At 35.4% G+C, this 7786-nt stretch overlaps 1 pseudogene; it reads left to right on the top strand.

Annotated features, from left to right (window-relative positions):
- Positions 1–3835: 3835 nt before the first annotated feature.
- LOC131065455 (indole-3-acetic acid-amido synthetase GH3.6-like) lies at positions 3836–6302 on the top strand (annotated as a pseudogene).
- Positions 6303–7786: the final 1484 nt, after the last annotated feature.

Genomic DNA, 7786 nt, shown 5'->3' with positions numbered 1-7786 from the left:
ATTCCGATTCTCGAAACCTGCTTGCCAATGGAGATTTTAACGCGATTAAAAAAAAGCAATTGACACGGTTAAAAAAAAAGATGCGATTGACATTTGCGGTTCAGATGTTTTCAATCGTCTTGCTTCTCTTCTGTGAGGTTATCTGTCGTTGGATGGTAAAATCAGCTCGTCTCTTTCAGATAAGAGACACCTTCGATGAACTAGAACACAGGTTAGATCTTCTGGTTGATATGATGCCATAATACTTATGGACAAAAAGCCTTTGAATATAAGAATATTAAATAACACAACAAATCAATAAAATTATATTACATTAATGATATGCGTATAGTACATGAAGCTGTATTATTTGAATAACCACATTCGATAGAAAACTATTGAATTTTAACTATATAATTATATTCATCCATCCTAAAAAATTTGATAAAATCAATTTATTTCATGTCTTATTTTTTTTTTAAATATATTTTTATTTTAATTATTTATTTTTTGAAGAGTTGTTTTACTCTAAAATTCAATTTAGGTTTTTTTTCTATAACATCATCTAATATGGATAGTTATTTAAAATCATTTTTAACAATTGTTAAAAAAATTGATGAGCCTAAAATACAATGTATTATAAACAAACATTTTAATACATAATTGTTAATAAGTAGAAATATATAATATGGAAGAATATATTGTTTCATTTTATTTAAAAAATCAAAACTTAAATATATATATATATGTTATGGAGATATCGACGAAACAAGAGGCAAGATGATAAAATATGTGAAGTCGGACCATAGAGTCGACCCCCGTTGTGTGCAAAAAAAGTCGGCGCCGCAGTAATTTCTCCTGCTTGTTTCACCAACAAGTCAGCACGTGCGGCCCACCAGTGTCAGAATGTTTGTGTTGCTGGTCGCGAGTCACCATGCGCTTCACCTGGGATTTACTTGCCCCTCGCCAAGAGTCACTCTCTTCACAGATTTGGGCTCCTCAATATTTATAATATTGTTGAAAGAATAGTCGATAGTAATTTGAAAAAAGATTTGTAGTAATTATTTTAAATATGTCTATCATGTATGTAATGTTATCTTGGATCTTTATTTATCCGTCATTGATAATTGATATAAGATCTTTAATGGGTTCAATAGATCGATTTCTATTTTATGCTATGTTTTGCTTGCTCCTTTTTATCTTTGTTTTGTGTCATCATGTTCAATTTTTGCTTATCTTTGTTTTGTGTCATCATGTTCAATTTTTGCTTTGAGGTGTGCATGAATGATCAAAGAATTTTCACTAATGTTATGTTCTTAAACTTGGACACTAAAGCCATCTCGTCTTTAATATTATTTATGAAATGATTTCAAGAACTTATCAACATGAATGGTTGGTCTTTGTTGACAATAAGTAAGAAAAAGAGTAATAAGTTTAAAATTTGTAGGGTACACCATAATATGATAACACATTTTAAAAACAACAAACCAAAATAGATAGAAATTCAAATTGAAAATAAATTTAATAATTCATAGTAATGATAAATATACTAGTTATTGTCTCACAATGAAAATATTTGTGTACATTCAATTTCTTATGGATAGTGCAATAAAATCAAGCATATAACTATTCTCACATGATTGCAAAAAGGACATATAATATCTCTAGTTCTCTTCAAAAAATTCTACGCTAAAATTACAAGAAATTAATCAATATTCTAAATACAATTTTGCACATAAACGTGAGAAGAAAATTAGTACTTAGAAATTTGTCTTTTTAAGTTAGTAACTATAATAAGTTGTTAAATCGATAACTTATTAGAAACTAGAGACATTATGATTATATTAAAGTATCTCACTATATATATATAACTCCATCTCTTAAAGGGATCCCACATCAATATTTAAGTATAAATTATGTTGATTTTTTTTTTCCTCTTTGTTATCGTCCCATCCAAAATTGTAATATATGTTTCAATTTTATTGTGAAGATCACATATAATAGATAAATATTAAACATTTAATATTGCAATGATAAAACAATCATAATTGAAAAAGAAAGAGATTTGTTGAATTCGCAAGTTCATTTCTTATTGCAATGATGAAACAATCATAATTGAAAAAAAAAAGAGATTTGTTGAATTCACAAATTCATTTATTATTGATATATCTAGGCCTCACAATTAAAAAAAAAAGAAAAACAATAGATTTTTTGGTATATCTTTTTCTTTACATTTTTATATCTACAATTTTAAGCTAAGTAAAGAAGTAAAATCTTTACTAGTATTTCACCTTTTCAAATTGAAAATTAGGACATAGCAATAGAGATGCACTAGACTAATATTCTTTTAGTATACCTACTACTAATGTGCTTGTAGCAACACAACCAAATATTAAGAGGTTTTATGAGTTTTTATAAAATTCAAAATTGTGATCATTGATGATAGGTTTGACAATTTTAATAGTGAGATTATTTTTTATTGTATTTTTAATATCTTATTTTTTCATGTACCTTTTATCTTATTTGGTAAAGGTGTGATTGTGACATAATTGTTACAATACATTCAAGTTAGATCAAAATTCTCTAAAATGGTTCAAGTCATCTATCAAAATTATTATATGGGATAGGAGAGAGGATCTAGTAGATGAGCACTTCTAACTTTTCATTTCTCAAAATCTTACGTGGAAAATTCAAATCACTCCTAATTTCTTATAACAACTTACTTGGCATGTGCCCTACTTATAATTAAGGTTTAAGAGCCCATAATCAAATATTATACCATATCAGCATGATATTTTCTAAAGTGTCCAAAATAGACCAAAAAATAAGATCAGACCAATGGTCGTGCAAAAGGGAGACTCATACTTGTACAATTGATGTGGCATCACATGATTGATTTCTTTTTACAACTAAGAGATACATTTCATTCAATTATGGGTAGTCATCATCAACAATAACAGCTTTAAAGTCTCAACTATTGATGCAATGTTGTAAAAAAAATTAGACATTAAATCAACAAGTGTGAATATTAAAATAACAATTACTATCACAACCATTTTAACATGCTCAGAGACTAGATCCTTTCTCCTAGTGTACATACAATCAAGCTTTGTGGAATACACTTGAAATCTTTTAGAATGAAATAATTTTGCATCTTATTCATTTTAAATTTTGAACTACTTTAATAAAATTGTTGCTCCCAATCTTTTCTAATCTAATGTTAAAATATATATTATTATAAAAAATATTTTGATTAAAATATTTGCATATGAAATTGATGGATAGAAAACAAATTGAACTCATCAGCCAAACAGTAACAAATAATAAGATTGTGTTTCAAATTTAATGGACCACAAACCTCGGTGATATCGTAGAAACAACAAGCAGATAATATTTATTTATTGAAAACGTTACTTTGGTCGCTGGCAAGCCTAAGGCCGGCTGTATATTAGCAGAGACAAATGGAGTGCCAGTCGCAGTTAACCTCTCTTAGCCGACACGTTTGCCTACCACTGCTGGAATGACTTTCCAATCACCTCAATTTATAATATATTGGCGTTCCCTGTCGTGGCCGTGACGTGCTGTTGCATGGAATCTCTGCTCCTTTTATTAACCCCCATCATTGAAATTTCATTATCGTCCTTCCACCTACATATTTGTCTCTTTTTATTGGAAACACACTGTAATATTTGGTTCCGCCACGCAATATGAAAATGCCTCTGTTGACGTTTCTGTCTTTACAGACATATAATAAAGAGTCTTCAAATTTAAGAAACAAGGGTTTAATTTTCATTTAAGCTGAGAGCTACAACTTTAATCTTTCTGGACAAGGCTGTCCACCGAGTATTTTAAACGAATGGTATCTCATGGGAATTTCGGATATGCCTTAGGACAGTTTGGAACAACGACACGCGCTGGCTCGAATACAGCTATAAATGCAAACACCTCACAACGAGTTCCTCACATCACCCAATCACAGGAGTTGAGTCTGAAATCTAGCTTCTCTCTTTGCCTCACATCCCCGTCTTTATCCAAGTCCTTCAGGTTTTTGATAAAGATCAGGATGTCCGAAGCCATGCTTTGTGTGAACACTGCAATCCCCAGTGATAATGATAAGAAAGCTCTCGACTTCATTGACAATGTCACCATACATGCTGATCAAGTGCAGGCTCAAGTGCTTTCTGAGATTTTGACGAGGAACGCTAATACAGAATACCTAAAGCGCTATAGCCTCAATGGTCGCACTGATAGGGACTCTTTCAAAAAACTCTTGCCCGTTATTACATACGAGGATCTGCGGCCTGATATTGTGCGAATCCCTAACGGGGATAAGTCTCCTATTCTTTCATCTCATCGGGTCTCCGAATTTCTCACCAGGTAAATATGAAGTAAAATTCTAATATTTCATCTTAAGGTCACCTGAATGAAATAGCGTTGTGTGTGTCAATTCGATGTTTCTAGTAGCAGTTAAATTCAAATTCACCTGAATGAAATAGCGTTATGACAGCTCTGGAACATCCGCTGGAGAACGCAAGCTGATGCCCACAATCGAAGAGGAATTAGACCGAAGAACTCTTCTTTACAGCCATCTCATGCCTGTCATGAACCAGTCAGTCTTTTCTCCCTCAATTCTTACATCAAAGACATATATGTTTGATTCCAATTAAAAGGGCAGGATCTAATGTTGGGAAATGGTGTGTGGCAGGTACGTAAAGGGGTTGGACAAGGGAAAAGGTATGTACTTCCTCTTCATCAAATCTGAAACCAAGACTCCTGGCGGATTAGTAGCTCGGCCAGTCCTAACGAGCTACTACAAGAGCCGGCACTTCAGAGAAAAGCCTTTTGATCCCTACAACGTCTACATCAGCCCCATGGAGGCCATTTTGTGCCCCGATTCCCACCAGAGCATGTACGCTCAACTCCTCTGCAGCCTTGCCCAAAACAAACAAATTCTCAGAGCAGGAGCCATCTTCGCCTCGGGCTTGCTCAGAGCAATTCATTTCCTAGAACAGCACTGGGTGTCGCTTTGCCGTGATATTCGAATGGGAAGACCGAGCGAGGAAGACGTGACCGATCCTTCATTAAGAAACGCCGTGATGAACATATTGAGTCAATGAGTCCCAATCCTGATATGGCAGATCTCATGGAACGGGAGTGCTCGAAGGAGTCATGGGAGGGAATAATCACTCGGCTGTGGCCCAACACAAAGTACCTCGAAGTGATCCTGACAGGCGCCATGGCCCAGTACATCCTCACCCTCGATTTCTACAGCGGCGGACTCCCTCAGTTGTGCACGATGTACGCCTCCTCCGAGTGCTACTTCGGCCTCAATCTCCATCCGGTTAGCAAACCGTCGGAAGTGTCGTACACTATCATGCCGAATATGGGCTACTTCGAATTCATTGCCCTCCGCGGAGACAATCACAGTGGAAAAATCAACAATCAGCCAGAGCTGGTGGAGCTCGCTGACGTCAAAATGGGTGAAGAATATGAACTTGTGGTAACCACATACGCAGGTAAAATACCCAAAAAATAAATAAAAATCGTTATATAATGAATATCTCGACATGCTCTATAGCAAAAAAGCAAAAAGCTTTATATAATGATCATAGCGTCATATAATGATTCTAGCGTCATATAATGATTATCTGTACATGCTCTATGTCAGAAACATGAAAACCGTTATATAATGATTGATTAACGTAGTTATTTTTATTTTCCTTGTTGCGATGCAGGGCTGTATCGTTACAGAGTGGGAGACGTGCTCAGGGTGACCGGCTTCCACAATTCGGCGCCGCAGTTTCACTTTGTGTGCCGGAAAAATGTAATGTTGAGCATTGACTCGGACAAAACTAACGAAGTGGAGCTGCAGAACGCGGTTAACAAGGCAACTGGGCATCTGGAGAGCTATGGGGCTCGAGTGATTGAGTACACCAGCTACGCAGACGTATCTAGCATTCCGGGGCATTACGTTCTCTTCTGGGAGCTCAACACTTCTGAAGTGCCTGCTAAGGTGTTGCAGCAGTGTTGTCTCACTGTGGAGGAGAGTTTAAATTCGGTGTACAGACAAGGTAGAGCCGCTGACAAATCCATCGGCCCTCTGGAGATAAAAAAAAGTAGAAAGTGGGACATTTGATGAGTTGATGGACTATGCCCTTAGCCAAGGGGCATCTATAAATCAATACAAGGCACCCCGCGGCGTAAAGTTCGCTCCAATAGTGGAGCTCCTCAATTCGAGAGTCACAGCGTCCTATTTCAGTCCCAAGTGTCCCAAATGGACACCTGCGCGCACCAACTGGGAAACTTCTCCCAAATATTTCTAAATCTTCATCTCCTCAGAATTATAATGTTGTTTGCTGTTTTAGATTAAGAGAATGTTTGATCTATCAGGTAAGTATGTTAAGATAGTTGATGTTGGTAGCTGGGAGATTGTATGAGTAGTTAGAAAATAAATCAAACTGACTCTGCATAAGTCATACCAAAACTTGAACCCACATGCTTACTTTTAGATACATATGCTTTGGTAATCTCACACACGGATTTCTCGATTTTGGCCAATACTGATTGTACTGAAGAGGTTTTTTTTCTGAATATCCTTTTATTTCTTTCCCACCATATAGTTCATATGACCGTGGAAGGAATCAGTCTCCAAATACATGCAAACATTGAATTTTTGAATAGCACTGGCCAGGAAGAGAACATATCCCAGAGCTGTTTTAGGCATTGGAGCTTGCCAATGGATTTTATGACAAACAAATTCCCAACAAGCATAAGTGAAAGGGCAAGGGTAGTGAAGAAAAAGATGATCTATGTCGTCCTTTTCAGTATTACAAAGAACACATATGTATGGGCTTTCAGAGGTTCCTAATTTGACTAATGGGTCACTTGTAAGAACTTTGTGCTTCAATGCCAACCGAGTAAAACACCCTCCTTTAAGGAGAATACCCGGAGACCAGCAAAAGGACAATGCTTTATGAGAAGATGCCTAACCTTGTTGAGAAATAGTTGCTTGATACCCCAATTTTATTGTATATTGACCTATTTTAGAGGAAGCCCAAATTAATATATCATTATCATGATGAAAGTAGACTTGCCGACTTTGAATTGCTTCATTAAGATCTTGTTGAAGTTGGGAAGACATGAAAGGAGCTTCTAACTTAATTCAATTGACTTTACCTATAGTTGCTTCTATTGTTTGGAAATAATCTCGCACTTTTGTCCCAATAGTTTCCATAAAATAATGTTGGGTCTATTGAAATTGATCTACTAAATGCAATGGGGGATACCCATTCCAAGAGTCATACCAAAATAAAGCTTACTGACCACTATGAATTTGCCAAGTAAGGTGAGCTAGGATTAAAATTCTACAATTAATTAGGAAATTCCACATTACTGAGCCAAAAGGTGGGTTTTGAATTGTGAAAATCCTACATGGATTATCATCATCCAGATATTTGGCCCTTAAATTTTTGTACCATGTTGATGAATCTTTTGTGTACATAAACCAAACAAGCTTGGCCCCCAAAGAAAAGTTTCTTGTTGTTAAGTCATGAACACTTGCTCCACCAGACAATTCATTAGAGCATATATCTTTTAATGAGATCAAAGGAATTTTCCTTTTCCCATCCATATTTCTTTTCCACAAAAAACTTATGATCAATTTTTATATGACAATGATGACTAATTTAGGGGATTTAAGAATGGTCATAAAGTAATTGGGAATTGCTGATAGCACAGTGTTGATCATGAGAATCCTGCCTGATATATAAAGCCATCTCCCTTTCCATGAAGCAATCCTATTTTGGAT

The sequence above is a fragment of the Cryptomeria japonica genome, chromosome 4, assembly GCF_030272615.1.
Source record: "Cryptomeria japonica chromosome 4, Sugi_1.0, whole genome shotgun sequence".
Classification (NCBI taxonomy): Eukaryota; Viridiplantae; Streptophyta; class Pinopsida; order Cupressales; family Cupressaceae; genus Cryptomeria; species Cryptomeria japonica.
Note: the sequence above shows the minus strand (reverse complement) of the source record. Positions and strands in the feature narration are given on the sequence as shown.